Here is a 26,743-nt window from a genome sequence, read left to right on the forward strand (position 1 = left end):
CAGGTGTAGATGGTGGTGTTGATGTTGGAAGAGGGGGTGGAGCAGATGGTGAAGAAGGTGCCACCCTCTTCCTCTTCCTGACGAGGCCATCCTCAGTCGCCTCGTCGTCTTCTTCTTCCTCCTCATGGACTACTTGGGGGGCTTTCCTCTTTGCTCTTCAGCTTGCTTCTTGAGTTCTGCAATGGTTTCCTGAGCTTGAAGAAGGTCTTCAGCAACCTTCTTGGATTCTGCCTGCACCTGGCCCAGTTCAGCAGCGATCTTCCCTTTTTCTTCATTGGCTTCGGCAAGCTTAGCCATGGTGTCGCCCTCTCCTTCTCCACCTTTCCCAGGAAGACCTCCCGATCGGCTGACCTTTGTTCAAGTTTCTTCACCTTGGCGGCGTCAGTTTTAATCGAGGCCTCCAGGTCAGCTACTTTGACGCGATAAGGCACCAGCTTGCTCTCTAGCTCAATCTTCTCTTGAACCAAAAGCTGCACCTTATGGCGTAGATCGGTGGCTTCCTTGTGCGCCACCCGGAGCTCGGTGCTCATTGCATCTTCTACTCGGGAGTGCTCAATCTTGGCGAGTGTCAGATTGCAGGATAACCTCTCCGCCTCAATCCTTATGGAGTTATTTTCAGCTCGGAGGGTGAAGAGGTCGTCCTGGAGCTTCCTGGTGGAGCTCTCCACAGCCTTAGATATGATGGAAGGGAAGTCTTCCGCCATCATCTTCAGTTTGGCAGAGAAAGGCTCCCACATCCTCGTGACCTCGAGGGAGAGGTTTGCTTGTGGAGGCACCGGGTGGGTTTGTTGTTGGTTTTCGCCGCCACCTTCTTGAGTTGGTTGCTCAGCAGGTGCTTCTTGGCGTGGTGGCGACGTCGGGGATTCAGTAATCAGAATCGGAGAGTTGTGGGCAACCTCATCCCCGATTGGTGCAACGTTTGCGGTTGAGGCATTTGAAGGAGGACCCCCTCCAGCTGATACATAAGGCGTGGAGGCGCTCGGGGGGTCCTCCATGGAGTTAGGCTCGGCGGCCTCAACCACGGGAGGCGCAGATGCCAAAGGGATCGCTTGGACTGGCGAGGCGGGAGCTGGTGGAGGAGGCAATGTTGGAGGCGGGGCAGGTGTAGATGGTGGTGTTGATGTTGGAAGAGGGGGTGGAGCAGATGGTGAAGAAGGTGCCACCCTCTTCCTCTTCGTGACGAGGCCATCCTCAGTCGCCTCGTCGTCTTCTTCTTCCTCCTCATGGACTACTTGGGGGGCTTTCCTCTTTGCTCTTCAGCTTGCTTCTTGAGTTCTGCAATGGTTTCCTGAGCTTGAAGAAGGTCTTCAGCAACCTTCTTGGATTCTGCCTGTACCTGGCCCAGTTCAGCAGCGATCTTCCCTTTTTCTTCATTGGCTTCGGCAAGCTTAGCCATGGTGTCGTCCCTCTCCTTCTCCACCTTTCCCAGGAAGACCTCCCGATCGGCTGACCTTTGTTCAAGTTTCTTCACCTTGGCGGCGTCAGTTTTAATCGAGGCCTCCAGGTCAGCCACTTTGACGCGATAAGGCACCAGCTTGCTCTCTAGCTCAATCTTCTCTTGAACCAAAAGCTGCACCTTATGGCGTAGATCGGTGGCTTCCTTGTGCGCCACCCGGAGCTCGGTGCTCATTGCATCTTCTACTCGGGAGTGCTCAATCTTGGCGAGTGTCAGATTGCAGGATAACCTCTCCGCCTCAATCCTTATGGAGTTATTTTCAGCTCGGAGGGTGAAGAGGTCGTCCTGGAGCTTCCTGGTGGAGCTCTCCACAGCCTTAGATATGATGGAAGGGAAGTCCTCCGCCATCATCTTCAGTTTGGCAGAGAAAGGCTCCCACATCCTCGTGACCTCGAGGGAGAGGTTTGCTTGTGGAGGCACCGGGTGGGTTTGTTGTTGGTTTTCGCCGCCACCTTCTTGAGTTGGTTGCTCAGCAGGTGCTTCTTGGCGTGGTGGCGACGTCGGGGATTCAGTAATCAGAATCGGAGAGTTGTGGGCAACCTCATCCCCGATTGGTGCAACGTTTGCGATTGAGGCATTTGAAGGAGGACCCCCTCCAGCTGATACATAAGGCGTGGAGGCGCTCGGGGGGTCCTCCATGGAGTTAGGCTCGGCGGCCTCAACCACGGGAGGCGCAGATGCCAAAGGGATCGCTTGGACTGGCGAGGCGGGAGCTGGTGGAGGAGGCAATGTTGGAGGCGGGGCAGGTGTAGATGGTGGTGTTGATGTTGGAAGAGGGGGTGGAGCAGATGGTGAAGAAGGTGCCACCCTCTTCCTCTTCGTGACGAGGCCATCCTCAGTCGCCTCGTCGTCTTCTTCTTCCTCCTCATGGACTACTTGGGGGGCTTTCCTCTTTGCTCTTCAGCTTGCTTCTTGAGTTCTGCAATGGTTTCCTGAGCTTGAAGAAGGTCTTCAGCAACCTTCTTGGATTCTGCCTGTACCTGGCCCAGTTCAGCAGCGATCTTCCCTTTTTCTTCATTGGCTTCGGCAAGCTTAGCCATGGTGTCGTCCCTCTCCTTCTCCACCTTTCCCAGGAAGACCTCCCGATCGGCTGACCTTTGTTCAAGTTTCTTCACCTTGGCGGCGTCAGTTTTAATCGAGGCCTCCAGGTCAGCCACTTTGACGCGATAAGGCACCAGCTTGCTCTCTAGCTCAATCTTCTCTTGAACCAAAAGCTGCACCTTATGGCGTAGATCGGTGGCTTCCTTGTGCGCCACCCGGAGCTCGGTGCTCATTGCATCTTCTACTCGGGAGTGCTCAATCTTGGCGAGTGTCAGATTGCAGGATAACCTCTCCGCCTCAATCCTTATGGAGTTATTTTCAGCTCGGAGGGTGAAGAGGTCGTCCTGGAGCTTCCTGGTGGAGCTCTCCACAGCCTTAGATATGATGGAAGGGAAGTCCTCCGCCATCATCTTCAGTTTGGCAGAGAAAGGCTCCCACATCCTCGTGACCTCGAGGGAGAGGTTTGCTTGTGGAGGCACCGGGTGGGTTTGTTGTTGGTTTTCGCCGCCACCTTCTTGAGTTGGTTGCTCAGCAGGTGCTTCTTGGCGTGGTGGCGACGTCGGGGATTCAGTAATCAGAATCGGAGAGTTGTGGGCAACCTCATCCCCGATTGGTGCAACGTTTGCGGTTGAGGCATTTGAAGGAGGACCCCCTCCAGCTGATACATAAGGCGTGGAGGCGCTCGGGGGGTCCTCCATGGAGTTAGGCTCGGCGGCCTCAACCACGGGAGGCGCAGATGCCAAAGGGATCGCTTGGACTGGCGAGGCGGGAGCTGGTGGAGGAGGCAATGTTGGAGGCGGGGCAGGTGTAGATGGTGGTGTTGATGTTGGAAGAGGGGGTGGAGCAGATGGTGAAGAAGGTGCCACCCTCTTCCTCTTCCTGACGAGGCCATCCTCAGTCGCCTCGTCGTCTTCTTCTTCCTCCTCATGGACTACTTGGGGGGCTTTCCTCTTTGGTTTCCTGAGGATAAGCTTCTTGCGTCGGTTGGCGGGTTGGGCCTTAGAGGAAGTTGGGCCTCTGGGTGGCGATCTGCCCTGAGCAGCGGCGATCTCCACCACAGAGTTTGGCACGGTTTGGGAACCCGATGCCAACCCGTGGGCTCGGGCGAGTGCCCTCAGTTCAGCGAGTTTTCCTTGGCCCAACATACGATCTGCATAAGGCAAAGATACATGGGTTAGTTCGGAGGAAAAGGTAAACACGTAAGGCAGTATGCAGCAAAAGCAGATAAATGGTGCAGAAATAAAACCAAAGTCTTGCGCACAACGCACAAGACGCCCAGAAACAGTTAACAAGGTAATGTCAAGATAGAAACCTAGACGTCGAGGTGAGTTCTAACCTATGCGAATTTCGAGTTGGTCCTCGAAGAACTCGAAGCAGATGAGTGTGGTGGTGAGGAAGGTGATGTTGGCGTCTGCCACACTCTTCCAGAAGAAGCATAGGTCCCTGTCCAAGGCACCCATGCTGTCAGGACTCCTTGGCCTCCTGAAGCTGCCTTTGGACTCTTTGTTCCCCTTGTTTACCCAATACAAGGGGAAACCGTCGAGCAGAGAAGCGTCCTTGTCATTGGGGCGCACCTGGACGAATTTGCCCTTCCAGTCTTTGTAGGATTGCTGGAAGATAGAGAGGACCGACCTCCCAGCAATCCCGTTCAAACTCACCCACAGGCGATCGCCTGAGTGTTTGGCTTCGAAGAGAAAGAGGAAGGCGTCCACTGATGTTGGCAACCCCAGATGGTCGCACATAACCTGGAACTCCCGCACGAACGCCCAGCTGTTGGGATGGAGTTGGGCGGCGGCGATGTTGAGCTCGGTAAGAAGCTCCCTTTCAAAGCGAATGAAGGGAAACCTAAGTTTCACCTTCTTGAACAGGGTTGTGTAAACGAAGCAGAACGGTCCGCCGTTGTTCCCCTTGTCGTCGGCGCAGACTGGCAGGTCAAGGGGGCAAGGTAGCACCGTCATCTTTTCGTCGTGCTCCTTATGGAATGATTGGTGAGGCTCATCCCCTTTCGTCAGTCGAAGAACCGCCCCAGCAGAGTTCACTAAGGAGGTTTCCTTCAGCAGGGTCGAGGTGGCCCATGGGTACAGTTTTTTGAAATCTGGAGAAGGCACGGAGGCTCCTCCGGCGACGGGTGGAGTGGCCTGAGCCAAGTTGGGGCGGGAGGGTGCAGGCCTCTCAGCCTGAGAAGAAGAAGCACCGCGTGCTCGCGGTGGGTTGTGTGCTTGTGATGAGGGGTTTCGTGACGAAGGAGGAGGATTTGGGGTGATCTTTGAGCGAGTCATTGCGGAAGCTGCAAAGGAAGAAGAAAGGAAAAGGTGATCAGGACTAGCAGAGGCTGACTCTAATCATGAACGAAGGGTGAGAAAACGAACGAACGAAGGTTCGTTGTAATGAAGACGAAGCCCTAAGTTACGAAGAAGGAGAAATAGAGAAAAAACAACCCACAACGTATGCACCAGACATTTAAAGGATGATGCGAATCGGTTAAAATGCAGGAAAAACCAGCAGAAGAAGGAAAGGAAGTACCTTTTTATGATCGGAAGAGTAATGAAGGATGTTGGTGATTCAGGATGTTGGTGATTCAGGAGGTTGAAGAACGTTGAGAGCTTTTGCAGAAGAGAGTTGGAGCGTCTGAGAATACGAAGAAAGTGATGAAACAGTAAAGCGAAATGAGTTTAAGGGTTTTTCGAAATGGGTTTGGGAAGCGCAAACGTTAACTGAAGGTAACCGTTGATGAAGCCACGTGTCAAACGATGGGAGGAGTGTTTGGTGGAGCGTCAGAGAAGAAGAAAGTACAACCGCTTGGAATTCTGCGTCAATGCCACGTAGATCGGTATTGACGTGACTCCTTTAGTCTTTTCGCTAGACAAGTCTTCGCTTAAGACTGGGGGGCTTGTGTACCGCCCTGGTAGTCAGAAGTAATGACGTGGCACCAAGCTACAGTATAGGCGTGTTGACGAGACGCCAGGTTGGCAGAAGGGAAGGAAGTCGGGGGGCCCGTGAAGTCGCCAGTTATTATGTTGGCGTGCTCCGATCTTCAGTATACTAGAACCGGCGGTCACCGGGTTAAGGATGAAGTCGCCAGATGTAAACTCAGGCGACCAAGTGATTAGAGATCGCCGGAGCAAGCACATCGCCGAAGATGAAGGTGGTGCAGATTATGAAGGCGGCCGGCGAGACCACAGGGAAGGTGTACGAAGGCACCCTAACTCGCCAATTCCAGTAGAGATCGCGCTCCAAGTTAGCTATGCACTGAGCAGTATCATGCATAAGTAACTTAGCCAAAGGAGAGTCAGAAGCAGCGCCCAAGTCAAGGAGGCTCCAGATGATGGCACGTGTACGACTGGATGCGAGCCACGTGTCCAGATGTGTAACTGCCAGGAGAGAGAAAGTGACCAGGTATATAAGGGTTTCCCAACGAACTTCTGAGGTACGCACGTTCAGATTGTCTTCTTTACGCTTGCGAGTTCTTGAGCATACTGTGAGAGAGAGAACTGGTTCACGGTTCCTTGAGAGTTCTTGAGTGTTACTCTTGAAGTATTTGGTGGTTCAGTCACTGACTTGGGCGTTGGAGTGCGATCGGCCGCAGCGGCGCCGCTCTGTTCTTTTGCAGGTTCTTGAGGTGGATCGTGACGAAGGACGGAGGGTGAAGCGGTGCACACGTCGATCCAAGTTTGGCGAGGCAAGTTCCAACGTTTTGGTCAACAGGCAGGATCAACTGGTATCAGAAATTCAATCGGTTAAAATTGCGATTTAATCGATTGTTTATGACAATGGAAAATACAAACAGTTAATGAGAGAAGAGATAGAAAGAATTACACACAGAGATTATACTGGTTCACACAATCACAGAGCTACATCCAGTCCTCAGTCAAACCACTGAGTATCCACTATGCAACCAATCACAGATTACACATATACCACACACAAAGAGGTGACTTTGAATCCCACAAAGCCTACTCACCCTCTTTGCACACAACAAACACCTCAAGCCAGAATCACACTGACTTTACAAGAGTTTACAGCATTTATAGAAAATGTTATATGAACAATTACAAGATCTTGAGATTGGTGTGCTTGCTTTGACATCTTTCATTTGAGGATTCCAAGACCTCAAGATCAAATTGGTGCAAGGACATTATTTCTTTGAGAGTGACCTATTTTTTTCTGCCCAAATTCACTTTTGCATTTTGCTTGAAACACTCACTGTTTTTGCTAATTTTGTTTCTTGACTTGTTTGCTGTTTTGTGTGTTTGCTGTTTTTAATTTTAAATGGCTGGATTTTCAAGTGATGCATCCTACAAGCAGCATTTTCCTTCCAAAGCTTCAATCCTTGGGGAATTACATGAAGCACAAAGAACTATTAGACGCTTGGAAGAGAAAATGAAAAAGATGGAGGTCCAACAAGCTAGGCCATCTCCTTCTATCCATGATGGGCATCATTCTCATAGACCATCTTCAAGAGCCTCTTCAAATGATTTTGGCCGTGAAGAAGAGCATAGGAGAAGGAGGAATCCACCACAATTTCATGGACATAGACCTCATCATCAAGGGGAAAGACATCACTACGGCAATGGCTTCTATCAAGATGCAAAGTCTAGGTTTCCTTCGGTCAAGCTTCCTTGTTTTAACGGCTCTAGTGATCCTAATGTATATTTAGATTGGGAGGCTAAGTGTGAACAAATATTTGAGATCCATGAGATCCAAGATGAGCATAAGCTTAAGCTAGCCACCCTAGAGTTTAGTGATTATGCCATGAAATGGTGGCATGGTGTTGTAAAGGACATTATCTATCACAAGGGTCCTCCCGTGGAATCTTGGAACTCTTTAAAGGATCACATGCGCGCTAGATTTGTGCCCCCTCATTTTAGGAAAGACCTCATGTTGAGACTCCAACGGTTTCAACAAGGCACGCTAAATGTGGATGAATATTATAAGGAGCTAGAGACGCTTGTGCTTAAAATTGAATTAGAAGAAAGTGAGGAAGCTATGATTGTTAGGTTTGAGAGTGGTCTTAGGAAGGATATTCAAGACATTGTTGAGTTACAAGAGTATTCATCATTGGGTTCTTTAGTTCATCTTGCAATGAAGGTGGAAGGCTAACTTGCTAAGAAAAATTCTTTCAAAAATGCTCCCAATGATGGTTACTACAACAAGTCTTGGAGGAACAAAAAGTCTTTTTCTAAATTTCCTTCCAAAGATTCTTCTTTCAAACCCAAGGAAACTAAGCCATCTACCTCTAGGCCTAAATCACCCACTAGAACGTCTAATACTAAATGTTTTAAATGTATGGGTTATGGTCATATAGCCGCTAATTGTCCTTCCAAACGAAGTATGTACATGCATGAAGGCATTGTAGTGAGTGAGCATGATTCGGATTCTCCTAAGCATTCATTGCATTCTAGTGCATCTAGTGATGAAGAGAGTGAATGTCCACTTGAAGGGGATTTGTTAGTTGTGAGAAGACTTCTTGGACAAGTTTCACAACCTTTTGATGAAAGTCAAAGGGAAAATATTTTCCATACAAGATGTCTTATTCAAAACAACATTTGCTCTTTAATAGTGGATGGGGGTAGTTGTGCAAATGTGGATAGTACAAGAGTAGTAGATAAGCTTGGATTGCCTACTATCTCTCATACAAAGCCCTACAAATTACAATGGCTTAGTGAAGTAGGAGAAATAGTTGTAAATAAACAAGTCCTCATCCATTTCTCCATTGGAAAATACAAAGATGAGGTATTATGTGATGTTGTGCCCATGGAAGCCACTCATGTTCTTTTGGGAAGGCCTTGGCAATTTGATAGAAAAGTTTTACATGATGGCTTTACCAACAAACTCTCTTTTGAATTCCATGGTCACAAGGTTACTTTAAAATCTCTCTCTCCAAGAGAAGTCCATGAGGACCAAGTTATCATGAAGAAAAAGAGGGAGAGTGAAAAAGATAAAAAAGATAAGAGTTCTAAGCCTACACTCCTTGTGTCTAGGCGTGATATTGAAAGGGAAATAGTGGCTCATCATCCTCTTTTCTTAGCCATCCCTAGAACTCTTAGAGTAGAATCACTTGTTGATAGTCCTCATTACTTGGAAAATTTGGTAGAAGAGTTTCAAGATGTGTTTCAAGATCCTCCAAATGGACTTCCACCTTTGAAAGGGATTGAGCACCAAATTGATTTGATATCGGGCTCTTCTTTACCAAACCGTCTAGCATATAGGACCAATCCAAGTGAAACCAAGGAAATTCGCCAACAAGTTGAGGCTTTGATTGAGAAAGGGTGGGTGCAAGATAGCATGAGTCCTTGTGCTATGCCTATCATCTTAGTGCCAAAAAAGGATGGCACATGGCGAATGTGTTCGGATTGTAGGACCATCAATAACATTACCATTAAGTATAGGCATCCCATCCCTAGACTAGATGATTTCTTGGATGGATTACATGGTTCAAAAATCTTTTCAAAGATTGATCTTAAAAGCGGCTACAATCAAATCCGTATCAAACCGGGTGATGAATGGAAGACGGCTTTTAAGACCAACTTTGGTTTATATGAGTGGTTAGTTATGCCCTTTGGTCTAACTAATGCACCAAGTACCTTCATGCGCCTCATGCATCATGTTCTTAGACCATTCATTGGTAAGTTTGTTGTTGTTTACTTTGATGACATTCTCATTTATAGCTTATCTTTGGATGACCACAGGTTGCATGTTAGGCAAGTTTTAGAAACACTTAGGAAGGAACATTTGTATGCTAATCTTGCTAAATGTATGTTTGCTCTTGATCATATAGAATTCCTAGGGTTTGTTGTGAGTTGCAAAGGGGTCCATGTGGACAAAACAAAGGTGATGGCCAATCAAAATTGGCCTACACCGAAATCTTTGAATGAGGTCCAAAGTTTTCATGGACTTGCTTCTTTCTATAGAAGATTTGTCCCAAACTTTGGTACCATTGCCGCACCACTCAATGACATAGTGAAAAAGGATGTGGTCTTTCAATGGGGAGAAGCACAACAAAAAGCTTTTGAAACTTTGAAAGAAAAATTGACTAATGCTCCCATTTTGGCCCTTCCTAATTTCACTAAGACATTTGAGATTAAGTGTGATGCTTCAAGCATAGGTATTGGGGCTGTTCTCCTTCAAGACGGCCACCCCATAGCCTATTTTAGTGAGAAATTGAAGGGAAGTCATCTCAATTATTCCACCTATGATAAAGAATTATATGCACTTGTTAGGGCTTTGTTTACTTGGCAACACTATCTTTTTCCCAAAGAGTTTCTGATACATAGTGATCATGAATCTCTTAAATATTTGCAAAGCCAAAACAAACTTAACAAGAGGCATGCTAAGTGGGTGGAATTCATTGAGCAATTTCCTTATGTGATCAAACACAAGCAAGGCAAAGTAAACATTGTGGCGGATGCTCTTTCTAGAAGATACACTTTGCTAAATCTTTTAAGCTCTCAATATCTTGGTTTTGATCACATTAAGGAACTTTATCATGATGACCTTGACTTTTCTCTCATCTATCAAGAGTGTCTTAAGGGAAGACACAAAGATTTTGTTATACAAGATGGCTTTCTTTTTAAAGGAAGACGTCTTTGTGTTCCTCAATGCTCTATTAGATTATCTCTTGTTAGAGAAACCCATGAGAGGGGTTTAATGGGACATTTTGGGGTTGCTAAAACTTTGGATGTGTTGCATGAACATTTCTTTTGGCCTCATATGCATAAACATGTTCATAGTTTGTGTGATAAATGCATAGCTTGCCGCAAAGCTAAGTCTAAGATGCATCCCCATGGTCTATATACTCCTCTTCCTATCCCTTCAATGCCTTAGGTAGATATATCTATGGATTTCATCTTAGGATTACCCAAGACATCAAAGGGAAAGGACTCCATTTTTGTGGTAGTGGATCGTTTTTCAAAGATGGCTCACTTTATTACTTGCCACAAAGTGGATGATGCATGCCACATTGCAAACCTCTTCTTCCAAGAAGTGGTTCGCTTGCATGGGATCCCTAGATCTATAGTGTCCGATAGAGATCCCAAGTTCTTGAGTCACTTTTGGGAGACCTTGTGGGGCAAGCTTGGGACTAAGCTTTTATTTTCTACCACTTGCCACCCACAAACTGATGGTCAAACCGAGGTGGTGAATAGAACTTTGGGACAACTATTGAGATGTTTTATTTCGGGGAATCCTAGAGTGTGGGAGAATTTACTACCCCATGTTGAGTTTGCATATAATCGTGTAGTAAATTCTACCACCTCACATTCTCCTTTTGAGGTTGTCTATGGATTTACCCCCTAACACCTTTTGATCTTCTTCCTATTCCCCTTCTTGGAGATGTCTTGTGCAAAGATGGGGATGAAAAGGCTTCTTTTGTGAAAACTTTGCATAAAGACATCAAGAAGATAATTGAGAAGAAGGTTGGCAAGTATGCTGAATTTGCCAATAAAAGGAGAAAAGCATTGTTGTTCGATGAGGGCGATTGGGTTTGGCTTCACTTGAGGAAGGATCATTTTCCTACTCAAAGGAAGTCCAAACTAATGCCTCGAGGGGATGGACCTTTCCAAATCCTCTAGAGGATTAATGACAATGCTTGTGAGTTAGATATGCCTGATACATTCTTAGGTAGTCATACTTTTAATGTCAGCGATCTAACTCCTTTTTCTGTAGGTCTCCAAAATTCGTGGTCGAATTCTCTCCAACTCGGGGAGTATGATGGAGATCAAGCTCAAGAGGACATGAAGGCCAATCAACAAGATCAAGAAGAGGTAGAGGCTCAAATGGAGGACGCCCATGGAGGTCAAAGCCCACCTCAAAGGCTTACAAGAAGCATGTTCAAAGCTTTAGGAGCTAGGGGACGTTTATTTTCTCTTTTTGTAATTTCTTTGGTTGAAGGTGCTTAGAGGGAAACATTAGAAACCTCTTTTGTTAAAGCATCTTTTAGTCTTTAGTTAGGATTCTTAGGAAGGGGGGTGCGTTAGTAGATAGGTGTAGGAGTAAATAAGGAGGTGCCAAAGTGAAGGAAGAGGTCACACCTTCCTCATGCATGGTTTAGGCGTCGGTTCTAGTAGCTTTTAGGAGGGAATTTTGAATTCTTATAGTTTGATTTTCAGCACCTCTAGGCTATAAATATAGGTGCTTCCCTTGTACATTTCAGATTTGAATTTAGACTAAAGAAACTATACTCAAATTTTGAGAGAGCATTGGAGAGCTTTGTGCCTTCTTCTCTAGTCTTATCTTGATGGTTCCATGGTTACCTCAAGTGGCAGCTTGCACACTCATCTAGGAGTCTCCATCCTTCTAGTGGCGTGATCATCCAACCATACATCCATCTTTGTACCGCCCTGGTAGTCGGAAATGATGACGTGGCACCAAGCCACAGAGTAGGCGTGTGAACAAGGCGCCAGAGTTGCAGAAGGGAAGGAAGTCGGGGGGTTCGTGTAATCGCCAGTTATTAAGTTGGCGTGCTCCGATCTCCAGCATACCAGGCGATCGCCCAGTTGAAGATGAAGTCGCCAGATGATAAACTCAGGCGACCAAGTGATTGGAGATCGCTAGAACAAGCACATCGCCGAAGATGAAGGCGGTGCAGATTATGAAGGCGGCCGGCGAGACCACAGGGAAGGTGTACGAGAGCACCCTAACTCGCCCGTTCCAGCAGAGATCGCACTCCCAAGTTAGCTATGCATTGGGCAGTACCATGCATAAGTAACTTAGCCAAAAAGAGAGTCAGAAGCAGCGCCCAAGTCAAGGAGGCTCCAGATGGTGGCACGTGTACGACTGGATGCAAGCCACGTGTCCAGGTCTGTAACTGCCAGGAGAGAGAAAGTGACCAGGTATATAAGAGTTCTCAACGAACTTTCTGAGGTACGCGCGTTCAGATTACACTCTTTACGCTTGCGAGTTATAGAGCTTACTGTGAGAGAGAATTTGCACGGTTCCTGTTCTTAGTTTTCCCTTAGTATTTGGTGATTCGGTCACTGACTTGGGCGTTGGAGTGCGATCGGCCGCAGTGGCGCCGCTCTGTTCCTTTGCAGGTTCTTGAGGTGGATCTCGAAGAAGAACAGAGGTTTGAAGCGGAGCACAGGTCGATCCTTTGACGAGGCAGTTTCCAGCGTTCTGGTCAACAGGCAGGATCAATCTTCATGAGCTTTCTCCTCCCCTTCCTTCCTTCTCTTTCAATTGTTCATGTTTAGCTTGTTGTTCTTGAATTTCTGTTCGGCAGTTTTCAATTCTTTGGTGTTTTGGTTCGGTTCTTTTGTTTCCTTGTCGTTCATTGTTGTTCTTTTTCATTTCCAGCCTTTATGTTCGGTTTATTTCAGTTCTAAGCTCATTCTATTCGGTGCATTTGCTTCTTCTTTCATTTTAATCGGTTCATCTTGACAATAATTGGAACTTCCATATGAGTTTGGATTTGGTACTAGTTTTGGTGAGTTCTTGACTTAGAACATTGATCCAATTCTAAGAAAAAGTGCCTAACTATTGTCCAACTCAAGTTGATTCCTAAGAATGTCAAGAATCATTCTAATTGTGCTAGTGGAATCACATCAACATAGCTACATACAGTCCTCAGTTAAACCACTAAGTATCCACTATGCAACCAATCATAGATTACACATACACCACACACAAAGAGGTGACTTTGAATCCCACAAAGCCTACTCACCCTCTTTGCACACAACAAACACCTCAAGCCAGAATCACACTGACTTTACAAGAGTTTACAGCATTTATAGAAAATGTTATATGAACAATTACAAGAACTTGAATAGGATTAGAAAACACCTGGAAACAGAGTACACCAGAACCCTATTGATCAGTTCTTTGAATCACAGCAAAGCACAAAGGCAATCTTGTTAAAACTTTGGTAAAAACCTTTTCACAAATCAGTCACAATCGGAGTATCAACTTTCTCTATTTTTCATGAATCTTTTTTACGTTCAAAAGAAGACTCATTTTATAATTTGTTCCCGCCGGTTGACCTAAGGCGTCTACGACAGTTGTGCGTCCAAGAATCCCTTCTCCTTACGTGCCTTTCCCTTGAAGGAATCACCTGAAAACACAAGAGACAAAGGGCGCCCTCGCGCTCGTTTGCACTCTGACGCTCAAGTCAAACACCGGGCAAAGAAACACCAAAAACTCTAAACTCTGAGTACTCTATGTAACTATGTGTGTTTTTGCATTAGAATTGTGTACCTTGTTATGCTAGCTGTTTCCCTTTATATACCTTTCAGTGTTTCTGCCCTTTTTGCTAACTGTGACTTAAGCTTACTGTAGGTGTGTCTTAGCGACACTATCACCCAGTCTTAGGGCCATCTAGTGCGGAAGACTCCACCATCTAAGCGCAACTAGCGCGGGATGACCACTTGGGTGCCAACTCATGCACCCAACCTCCGGGCCATCCGCCCTAGGAGTGCCCTTAACTATTCACGTGCCATGCATGCAGATCACCCCTTGGACATGAGCCTTACGATTCGTTTCTTTCCCAGTGGCTCTTTGATGGTGGTGCATACTACCGCGTCCCCTACACCCCATGCATGGACCCCTCGTGATCTAGGCTTCCCCTTACTGATAACTGGAATGTGGCTTGGAAACCACCTTTTTCGGCTCATCTTTACTGTTTGGGTTACCGATGTCTGAGGCATCCTCGCCCTTCACCCTGACGCCGAGCATACCTCGGAAATCTTGGTTCACAAGCTTCGCAAGACACTAGCCCATGCCTCCTCGTGGCACCCAGTCTTCGGGGGTGCACCATGGTTGTGGTCGACGCCCAAGTCCGAGGACTGGGCGGTACACAAGCCCTCCAGTCTCGAGCTGTTAATTTGTTCAACGAAGAGACTAACTCCTCGCCCTGCCGACCTACGTGGCTTCAAGTGACAGAACGTGCACATTGTACCGAAGTGACGCTTTCCTGTTCATGCCTTGATCAGCGCACACGTGCCTTAATCAAATGGTTGGGACTTAACATTGCTTGCGCTTTCCAAGTTTACGTTAAGTCTTTCAAAAGTGTGTGATTCATGCATTGTTCCATCACTTGCAACTTTCTATTGCACTCTTTGTCTTTCTCTTCGAACACTCTGGTTTCCTACTTCACAAAAATCAGGACTTTCGCTCATCAACAATCAAAGGAATGATTTTTCTCCATTGATTGCTCTTTATTTTCTGATTTCGCGCATTGATAACTGCTTGGGCTTGTTTAAACTTCCGCGTTTAGGTTTTCTTCTGCATTTATTCTTCGTTCCCCTATTTTTCTGGGTTTTCTTCGATCGTAGGGCTTTTCTGGGTTTTTCTTCCTTTTTACACCGTAGCCCCCCTTGTTGAACCCTTACCTTCTTCTTTCCTTTTTAGATCCCTTCGTCATGGCACAAACGAAGACCACCTCTAACCCTCCACCCAATGCCAACTACAAGACCATGTATCCCTGGGCATCCAATGAACTCCTTACTGAAACATCCACCCTTACGTTGATCGCAGACTGGAGGGTGCACCTGGATAGCGAGCCTGAGTTCAAGGGTAGGGCGTTTGGGAGAGAGAGCGACGCCTATATCTCGGTTCACCCCTGCGCAGAGGGTGAACCCGTGTGTGTAGACAACCGTACCAACGAGGGAGAACCCTTCTTCTTCTTCTATCAAACGGTCTTTAAGCGTATTACGCAACGCCTTCCTTTTACCAGCTTCGAGAGGGAGCTGTTGACAAAAGTAAATGTTGCCCCTGCCCAGCTGCATCCCAACAGCTGGGCCTTTGTGAGGGCCTTCTCCATCCTCTGCAATCATTTTGTTCATCCACCCACTCTAGATATTTTTCTTCATTTCTTCGACGTGAAAAGCCCTAGGAAGAACCTCTGGGTAAGCTTCAGCGGGGTGACAGAAAGAGTCATCCTCACCCTGTTCCAGCAATCCTACAAAGGTTTCAAGGGGAAATTCTTCAGGGTAGCTAGATACTCCTTTAACTTAAGGAACGCCTCCTCGCACTCTTCAGTCCACACGAACCGATGATATGATTCCAATAGCAAGATAGAGATGTTTCATAGACATGATATGGAATCAACTTGAGTTGGAATATTATTAGGCACTTTTCTAGAATTGGATCAATGTTCTTTCATTCAAGAACTCACCAAATCTTAAGTAACCAAGCCAAAACTCATAGAAATCCATTTCTTGTCAAATGAACCGATTAAATTGAACAAGAAAGTAAATGAACCGATTGAAACTCTATAGAAAGCAAATGAACTGAACAAAAGCATGAAACAAAGCTAATGAACCGATTAAAATAGTAAGGAATTGAAATGAATCGAACAAAAGTGCAAGAAAAGGAAGATGAACCGATTAAAAGAAACTAGAACGGTCTAAGACATGTTTTGGAGTTCATATGGACATGGCAATGGAGGAATAAGATGGAAAGCGAAGAAGACTTATGTGGTTGAAGTTCTTGGAGATGAACACGCCACTTGAAGGATGCAAGACTTCAAGATGAGTGTAGATGCCGCCACTTGAGGTTCCAAGATGCACTCAAGATGAGACTAGAAGAGAAGACAAATCTCACTCACTCAATCACCAATTTGGGAGAGTTTCGGTAGTTCAATATCAAATTCTGTATTTAGAAGGACCCAAGCCCTCCTTATATAGGACAAGGACCGGTCATGAAGTACAAGAAGCTTACACAAGAAGCTAAAAAGGTCCCTTGCACTTCTCCTACTTCTAGCGCCTATAGTAGGACATGAAGGGTCAACTTACTATAATGTTCTAAAACTAATATCTAAAGATGCCTATAGATAAGAGGTTTCTTTTATGTTTCCCTCTTAGCACCTTTCTAAAAACTATATATTTAAACATTTTTACATTTTACAAAAGATACTACAAGAAGAGAAAACATTTGACCACTACTTCCTAATTCTTTAAATTTGCTCCTAGTAATCCTTTGAGGAAAAAAGGATGATGAGCTAATATCCTTTTGAATATCTTCATCTTCGGCTTCTTTCTCTTCTTGACCTTGTTCTTCATCATACTCCCCGAGTTGGAAAGAATTCGACCACGAATTCTTGAAGCCTACATCAAAAGGAGTTAGATCACTGATATTAAATGTATGACTTCCAAGAAATCTATCAGGCAAATCTAACTCATAAGCATTATCATTAATTCTCTTTAGGACTTGAAAAGGTCCATCTCCACGAGGCATAAGCTTGGACTTCCTTTGAGTAGGAAAACGATCCTTCCTCAAATGAAGCCAAACCCAATCTCCTATGTCAAACAATAATGCTTTTCTCCTTTTGTTGGCAACTTCAGTGTATTTGCCAACCTTCTTCTGAATTCTCAACTTAATGTCTTGATGCAAAGTTTTCACAAAAGAAGCCTTTTCATCCCCATCTTTTCATAAGACATCATCAAGTATAGGAAAAGGAAGAAGATCAAGAGGTGTTAAAGGATTAAACCCATAGACAACCTCAAAAGGAGAATGTGAGGTGGTAGAATTTACTACACGATTATAAGCAAATTCTATATGTGGTAGTAAATCCTCCCAAACCCTTGGATTCCCATAAATAAAGCATCTTAACATTTATCCCAAGGTTCTATTGACCACTTCGGTTTGACCATCGTTTTGTGGGTGACAAGTAGTAGAAAAGAGAAGTTTAGTACCAAGTTTTCCCCACAAGGTCTTCCAAAAGTGACTCAAGAACTTGGAATCCCTATTGGACACTATAGTTCTAGGAAGTCCATGTAAACGAACCACCTCTTTGAAGAAGAGGTTTGCAATATGACATGCATCATCCACCTTGTGGCAAGGAATAAAATGTGCCGTTTTTGGAAAACGATCCACTACCACAAAAATGGAATCCTTACCCTTTGATGTCTTGGGTAATCCTAAGATGAAATCCATAGAAATATCAACCCAAGGCATTGAAGGGATAGGAAGAGGAGTATATAAACCATGAGGATGCAATCTAGATTTAGCTTTACGACAAGCTATGCATTTATCACACAAACTATGAACATGTTTATGCATATGAGGCCAAAAGAAAGGCTCATGTAACACATCCAAAGTTTTGGCAACCCCAAAATGGCCCATTAGTCCTCCCTCATGCGCCTCTCTAACAAGAGATAAACGAATTGAGCTTTGGGGAGCACAAAGACGTTTTCCATTGAAAAGAAAGCCATCTTGTATAAAAAAATATTTGTGTCCACCTTTAGCACACTCTTGATAGATAAGAGAAAAATCAAGGTCATCATGATAAAGATCCTTAATGTGATCAAATCCAAGAAATTGTGAACCCAAAAGATTGAGCAAGGCATAGCGTCTAGAAAGAGCATCAGCCACAACATTATTTTTGCCTTGCTTATGTTTGATCACATAAGGAAATTGCTCAAGGAATTCCACCCACTTAGCATGCTCAAGGAAAACCCAGAAAGAAGGAGAAGGGAACAGAGAAGGAAGGAGAAGCGGAAGAACACAGTAATGCATGAATGACAACAGTCCCAGGCAGTTCAATAAATCATACAATGCGACGAAAGGGAAGAGTCGTGAGTATTCGAAAATCATACCTTTGCTGTCAAAGTGGAGGCGGAAGAAGAGCACAGGAAGGAGAGAACAGCAATTGCAGAGAAAAGGGGTTTGAAGACGACGAACAGTGCAGAGGGTGAGCGCGGGGTTTGGGGGTAACTTAAACGTTACATTTTGCAACCCAAGAGGCGCTAACTAAGAACCGTGAGATCGTGCCACGTGTCAAAGGATCAATCGCCCAAGGGAAACGCAAGGGTCTCTAGAGGCTGGCCGTGCGATGGGCTACGTGGCGCGCGATCAAGGGTAGCCCCAAAAGGTGTTATCATCCCCGTTTCAGAGGATGTCCAATCAGTCATTAAGAGTGCTCCTATGGTTCAGAGAGTGTCACGTCAATAATTCGAGAATTGTTGAGTCAGCGGGGAGCGACACGTCATCAGGGTGGCACGTGGACGGCGTGGGCGAGGCCTTAGTCTTTACGCTGAAGACAACTCTTCGGCTTAAGACTGGGGGGCTTGTGTATCGTCTCGTACCCGGGCGTTGACTAAGTCAAGGTCAAAGTCAACATTAGGCGTTGCCTAGGTGAAGAGACGCTAAGTGCCAGCGTCGTCAAGAAGAGGCGTCGCCAAGACCAGGCGTCGCCTAGGTGAAGGCGTCGCCCAACCAGAGCGTCGCCAGATCAAACATTACTAAAGCAAGGCAATCACAGTGTGGTTCCCCGATACCCATGGGTAGGAAAGACCATGGAGGGAGCGACGCCGTGGGGAGGCCTCAGGTCCCGATAACCCGGGGCAATGATAAAGAGAAGGAAAAGGTGGCTTCAAGGCCATAGTGATAGCACCAGTGTAGGGCAGCCTGACTCGTGAAGTACCCCTGCCGCCCCAGAGACGCCTTTGGGACAGATACGACTCAAGAGGAAGGTCACGCCCAGGGTAGCCGGGTGCAGGGTACGAGAGGAAGGTAGATACGCTCTCAAAGTAAGTGACTAGATGATTGGGGGCATGAGTTGGCGCCCAAAAAGTCCCCCCTTGCACAGTAGCACTCCCAGGCAGGAGGACTCACACGTAGAAACGTCCCCAGCTGGGCAGAAACGCCCCCAGATGGGGTCATGGCGTCGTGAGGCCCTCCACGTGTACGACAACCAGGTCAGAATAGAAACACCCTTTAGTCAAGTACCAGGTAATTAAAGTCATTCAATACAGTTTCCGTTTCGAACATTCAGGTACTATAATGGCTCCCAAGCGTTTCAACGTCTTAAATGCGCTACGTTTTATAATTAAACGCTTTAATTAAGCGCGTTACGTTTGTGAATAAAAGCGCTTTAAGGCGCTTTAAATGCTAGGGGTAGTTTAAATAGCGCGGTGGATGTTGGGAACGGGGTTGGAACTTTTGGCAAATTTACCAGAACTCTCTAGTTGCTTGCTCGTGCCTTGAGGTTACGTACAAGGGACTGGGGAAAGATCTTTTCCTGAAGGAGAAAACATACACACAATACACAGTTCATTTTACCACCTTCAGAGTGCCATACGCGGTGCTCAGAGACGGAGGTGCACAGTTTTGGTGTTTCTTGCTGGCTGACTTGAGCGTCAGAGTGCAAACGGCCGCTAGGGCGCCTCTTTGTCCTCTTTTTTGCAGGAATCCACAGGTGACCAGTGGGAAGGAGACCCTAGCTGACGGTTGAGGTCGCGCACGAAGACGTCCCAGTCAACCGGACGGAACAGGTTTCTTCTCTCTCCAGGCTGTTATGCTTTTGGACGCGTGGCTCGCATCCATCCCTGCACGTGTCGCCATCTAGGCTGGGATAGCAGGTAGCGCCCAGCCCTACACGTGTCGTCATCTGTGTTAAGGCAACTTGAGCGTCATTTCTCAATTGCTCCCAACCCTACACGTGTCATCATCTAGGTTGGAGTAACTGGTGACATCTAACCCTACACGTGTCGTCATGTGGATTGGGGCAACTTGAACGTCATTCTTGTGTAGTAACCAGCCGCACAGCTAAGTCCTCAACTCAAGGAGCAACCTAGCACATAATGCGCTGTGAAACACCACCCGACAAGGTGAGTATCGGATGCAACAAAGTGCATCATCTCTGTGATATCGCTCGTCGCGAATGACACCCTCCTTACTGCTACGCCATGCATGTTCTAGCTGGGGAAACCTTGCCACCAACGAATGTCCACTCTGGGAATCCTGTCGCTGATGTGCAAGGTGTTCCCCCCAACCCACTCGACCTTCATGCCCCATGCTGGTGCCACAGTCGTCTTACTGAACTTACACACTTGAAATTACCCTTCTGAGCCTTCAACAACTTTAACTAAGTTTACTGGGAGATCCGGTGATGTGCTCCTTGTGGCGGCGTGTAAACCACCCGATCTCCTAGCATTCCCCGGCGATCTCTGATCATCCGATCTCCTAGCACTCTCATACGGCGACTGTGACGTAACTCTGGTGACCACCGGTTACGCACACTAGAGATCGGAGAACGCCAATTCAGCGATCGACGACTATGTCCACTTCTGAACCATTCATCTTTTCTAGCCTACGCGTTCCACTGAGCACGCCCCACCCGAGCACGTGCAAGACACGTCATCACACCTGATGACCTGGTTAGTACAAGATCAATCTTTGTAAAAATTTTGGAACCATGCAATTCATCCAACAAATCATCAAGCCTAGGTATGTGGATTCTATACTTAATTGTAATGTTGTTTATAGCCCTACAATCGGAACACATCCTCCATGTTCCATCTTTCTTAGGGACAAGTATAATAGGCATGGCACAAGGGCTCATACTATCTTGAACCCATCCTGATCAGAATCAAATAAAGGAGGCTTTTATTAATGGAGGAAGAGGACATCCACCCTCACATTTGAAGTTCTTCCTTCTAGTCTTCTCAAAATTAAAAGAAGACATAAAATAAAGATGAGGCCCAAGCCCAAAGCCCAAGCCCAAGCCCAAGAAGGCCAAAGCCCAAAGAGCCCAAGTCCATCCCATGAGGGGCAAGGCCAAGCTTTGAAATACTCTTGTATAGTTTTAGGAGGTGTGGTTATTAAATAAAGGAGTGTGAAAATGTAAAATAAAGTCAGTGGAATCACATCATGTGGTATCAAGAGTTTAGGTGTGTTCTTGTTTAATTGTTGAGTTGTTATTTCAAGAGCTCTTTTAATTTCTTGCAATTTATGATTCTGTTTTTAGGCTTATTTGAGTTTGCTTTCTGTTTTAATTCTTTTGCCTATCATATGTTTGAGTATTTTCCTTTTTGAATCCATACATGTTTTGTCTTAGTCTTGTTTTTCCATAATTGTCATCACTTCTTGTAGTACTTTTGTTGATTTTATTGTTTCTTGCTTTAGTGTCATATAATTTTGCTGAAGTTTGATTTTGATCCTTTGTGCATTTTCTGTTTTAAATTGAGTTCATGCTTGTATTTTAGACCTATACAAGTTCCTATACATCATTTTCCATTATGTCTTTGCTAGTTCATAATTCTGTTTTTCATTCCTATTAGGATTCCTCTGTTTTCTGAAAACGTGCTTACTGTTTTTCCTTATTGCAATTGATTTACTCACTGGAAAATTCTGAAATTCTGGATTTCTGTTATTCAAAGCGTTATAAAAGCATAGAAAAAAGAAGTACTCAAAAATTCAAAGTACACAAAAAATGATAAATAAAATACAAAAAGTGTACAATTCTGCCGAAAAAAATATGGTAATCTGGCAGCGATTTTGAAAAATTGATCTCAATTAATTGGCTTACTGTTTTTAAGTTATTCCAGTGCCATTATTGAGTTAACATCTTGAAGTTGCTCTGGTTTAAATTTCATAATCCAGTTCGCTCTATATCATTCCAGTTAAATCAGTGAACATCAAGCACAGTTTGCATAAAAAATATTTTCCAGCTAAATTTTTTGTTTTCTTCATCTACTCTAGTGCTTTTCTTTAAGTATTGTTTTGTGTGCCTAATTTCTCATTGAGTTCTTTAATTTTCTTGTTTGTCTTTTGTTCATTAATCTTTGAGTTTGTCAAACATCTAGTATTCCTTTCGTTCTAGCCTTTCTTTGCTTATACTTTTTCTTGTTTGTCTTTCTTGCTTCGTTGGTTTTGTTGTGGTTGGCTTTGAGATTGGTGTGCTTGCTTTGACATATTTCATTTGAGGATTCCAAGACCTCAAGATCAGATTGGTGCAGGGACATTATTTCTTTGAGAGTGACCTCTTTTTCTGGCCAAATTCACTTCGGCAATTTGGTTGCCAAATTCATTTTTTTTTTTGCTAACTTTGTTTCTTAACTTGTTTGTTGTTTTTGTGTGTTTGTTGTTTTCATTTGCAAATGGCTGGCTATTCAAGTGGTGCATCTTACAAGCAGCACTCTCCTTCCAAAGCCTCGGTCCTTGGTGAATTGCATGAAGCTCAACGCACCATTAGGCGTTTGGAAGAGAAATTGCAAAAGATGGAGGTGCAACAAGCTAGGCCATCTAACTCTATCCATGATGGGCATCATTCACATAGACCTTCATCAAGAGGTTCTTCAAATGACTTAGGCCGTGAAGAGGAACATAGAAGAAGGAAGCATCACCATCATTCTCATGAAGAGAGCTATAACCGTGACTAAAGATATCACCAAGTGTTCAACATTTCTTGTAGACAAGTCCCTAGTTTTAATGGTGATAGTGATCCTAATGTGTATTTAGAATGGGAGACTAAGGTTGACCATTATTTTCATGTGTATAAGGTCCAAGATGACCAAAAACTTAGTTTAGTTTCCTTATCCTTTTTGGGCTATGCCAAAGAATGGTGGCATAAAATTGTAATGGACATTATATATCGCAAGAAACCTCCCGTGCTTTCTTGGAATGCTTTGAAAGAGTGTATGCGCGCGAGGTTTGTTCCTCCTTCTAGGAAGGAACACTTGTTGAAGTTCCAAAGGCTTCCTCAAGGACATAGGATGGTAGATGAATACCTTAAAGATTTTGAAACAACTTTGACTAAAATGAATATGCATGCTAATGAAGAGTCAAAGATTAAATGGTTTGTACGTGGTTTGAGAAGAGATATTAGAGACTTTGTAGAATTAAAAGAGTACTCTTCTTTAAAGAGAGTGTTTCACAAAGCCATCAAGGTGGAATCATATCTTTTGAAAAAAACTTTCAAAAATACTCATGATGATGATTTCTACAACTCTTCTAGGAAGGATGCAAACACAATTTCTACTCAAATTTCTCCTTCCACTTTTTCCAAACAAACCATGTTTCCAAAAAAAGTTTCTACTACACATCCTTCTACTCCTAAGTCACCTACCAAAACTTCCAATATCAAATGTTTTAAATGTTTAGGTTTTGGGCACATCGCTCTTCATTGTCCACAAAAGCAAGTCTTAAAGATAAACAAGGTAAAACAAGACCTAACTCACCCACTTCCCACAAGTAAAAATGAAAAAGACAAAGAAGGCCAAGTTGGCATGGGTCTTATCCTTTCACCTCCAAGGTGTTTTCCTTCCTTATCTTTTTCATTACCCAAGGTTCCTATTTCACCACCATCTTGGTTAAAAAATGTTAGGGATGATTTGTTCATACCTCCTAATGGTTGTCACCATTTAAGAGGTCTTTTTCCAAAACATCACATCATTCCCAAACAACTTTTTCCAACTTGGTCGATTTATAGAACCTCCTTTTCTGAAATCCCATTGTTTACAAATGCTAAGTCATGTTTACATTTTTCTTCCACTTTTAATTGTAAAACTAAACTGACTTTGTTATATGCAGGGATTCAGAATTCATGGACGAATTCTCTCCAACTCGAGGAGTATGATGAGAATCAAATAAAGGAGGCTTTTATTAATGGATGAAGAGGACATCCACCCTCACATTTGAAGTTCTTCCTTCTAGTCTTCTCAAAATTAAAAGAAGACATAAAATAAAGATGAGGCCCAAGCCCAAAGCCCAAGCCCAAGAAGGCCAAAGCCCAAAGAGCCCAAGTCCATCCCATGAGGGGCAAGGCCAAGCTTTGAAATACTCTTGTATAGTTTTAGGAGGTGTGGTTATTAAATAAAGGAGTGTGAAAATGTAAAATAAAGTCACATTGTCCATGTGACTTAGGAGAGTGGTGTAGGTGTAGTTTTTAGGAGGTGTCATAGTAGAAAAAGGTCACACCACCCATGTGACTTGTTTTTTGTGGGAATTTCAAATGAGTTTTATTTGAAATTTCCCACCTATTTTTCAGCACCTCTAGGCTATAAATAAAGGTGCTTAGCTTGTACAATTCAGATTTGAATTTAGACTAAAGAAACTATACTCAAATTTTGAGAGAGCATTGGAGAGCTTTGTGCCTTCTTCACTAGTCTTATCTTGATGGTTCCATGGTTACCTCAAGTGGCGGCTTGCACACTCATCTAGGAGTCTCCATCCTTCTAGTGGCGTGATCATCCAACCATACATCCATCTTCATGAGCTTTCTCTTCTCCTTCCTTCCTTCTTTTTCAATTTTTCATGTTTAGCTTGTTGTTCTTGAAATTGTGTTCGGCAGTTTTCAATTCTTATGTGTTTTGGTTCGGTTCCTTGGCTTCTTTGCTGTTCATTGTTGTTCTTCTTCATTTCTAGCCTTTATGTTCGGTTCATTTCAGTTCTAAGATATTTCTATTCGGTACAATTGTTTCTTCTTTCATTTTAATCGGTTCAATTTGACAATATTTGGAACTTCCATATGAGTTTGGATTTGGTGCTAGTTTTGGTGAGTTCTTGACTTAGAACATTGATCCAATTCTAAGAAAAAGTGCCTAACTATTGTCCAACTCAAGTTGATTCCTAAGAATGTCAAGAATCATTCTCTTCTTTGCTATTGGAATCACATCACATCCTTTATCAACTAACTCCTCAACTTATTGGTGAATTTCTTTAGTTTCGCTTGGGTTGGTCCTATAGGCCGGACGATTTGGTAAGGAAGAGCCCGGAATCAAATCAATTTGGTGCTCAATTCCTCTTAAAGGTGGAAGTCCTTTAGGAGGATCTTGAAACACATCATGAAACTCCTTTACCAAATTATCCAAACAATGGGGACTATCCTCAAGTGGTTCTAACATAAGAGGGTCTAGGAAGAGCTAAAAAAATAGGATTGTAGGCAACTAATTCCCTTTGAACCTCATGTCTAGAAATAATAAGCGCCTTTTCAGAACTTTTTTCTTTTTCATTCTCCCTCTTTTTCTTCATAAGAATTTTGTCCTCATGGACTTCTCTTGGAGAGAGATTTTAAAATGACCTTGTTACCATGGAAATCAAAAGAAAGTTTATTGGTAAAGCCATCATGAAAAACTTTTCTATCAAATTACCAAGGCCTTCCCAAAAGAACATGTGTAGCTTCCATGGGCACAACATCACACAAGACCTCATCTTTGTATTTTCCAATAGAGAAATTTATGAGGACTTGTTTGTTCACAATAATTTCGCCCACCTCACTTAGCCATTGTAATTTGTAGGGCTTTGTATGGGAGATAGTAAGCAAACCAAGCTTATCTACTACTCTTGTACTAGCCACATTGGCACAACTAACATGTGTAGCTTCCATGGGCACAACATCACATAATACCTCATCTTTGTATTTTCCAATAGAGAAATGGATGAGGACTTGTTTATTCACAACAATTTCTCCTACTTCACTAAGCCATTGCAATTTGTAGGGCTTTGCATGAGAGATAGTAGGCAATCCAAGTTTATCTACTACTCTAGTACTAGCCACATTAGCACAACTACCCCCATCCACTATCAAAGAACAAATGTTGTTTTGAATAAGACATCTTGTATGGAAAATATTTTCCCTTTGACTTTCATCAAAAGGTTGTGAAACTTGTCCAAGAAGTCTTCTCACAACTAACAAATCTCCTTCAAGTGGACTCTCACTCTCATTCTCACTAGACGCCCTAGATGGTGAAGAATGCCTAGGTGAATCCGAATCATGCTCACTCATGACAATGTCATTATGCACAAACATATTCCTTTTAGAAGGACAATTAGCCGCAATGTGACCATAACCCATACACTTAAAGCATTTCTTACTAGACGATCTAGTTGGGGATTTAGGCCTAGAAGTAGATGGCTTAGGTTCCTTGGTTTTGAAAGAAGAATCTTTAGAAGGAAATTTTGAAAAAGACTTTTTGTTCCTCCAAGAATTGTTGTAGTAACCATCATTGTTGTAGTAACCATCATTGCAAGATGAACTAAAGAACCCAATGATGAATACTCTTGTAACTCAACAACATCTTGAATATCCTTCCTTAGACCACTCACAAACCTAGCAATCATAGCTTCCTCACTTTCTTCTAATTCAATTTTAAGCAAAAGCGTTTCTAACTCTTTGTAATATTCATCCACATTTAGCGTGCCTTGTTGAAACCGTTGGAGTCTCAACATGAGGTCTTTCCTAAAATGTGGGGGCACAAACCTAGCACGCATTTGATCCTTTACAGAGTTCCAAGAGTCCACGGGAGGACCCTTGTGATAGATAATGTCCTTCACAACACCATGCCACCATTTCATGGCATAATCACTAAACTCTAAGGTGGCTAGCTTAAGCTTGTGCTCATCTTGGATCTCATGGATCTCAAATATTTGTTCAAACTTATCCTCCCAATCTAACTACACATTAGGATCACTAGAGCCATTAAAACAAGGAAGCTTGACCGAAGGTAGCCTAGCCTTTGCGTCTTGGTAGTATCCATCTCCACGGTGATGTCTCTCCCCTTGGTTGTGATGTCTATGTCCATGGAATTGGGG

The sequence above is a fragment of the Phaseolus vulgaris genome, chromosome 4, assembly GCF_000499845.2.
Source record: "Phaseolus vulgaris cultivar G19833 chromosome 4, P. vulgaris v2.0, whole genome shotgun sequence".
Classification (NCBI taxonomy): Eukaryota; Viridiplantae; Streptophyta; class Magnoliopsida; order Fabales; family Fabaceae; genus Phaseolus; species Phaseolus vulgaris.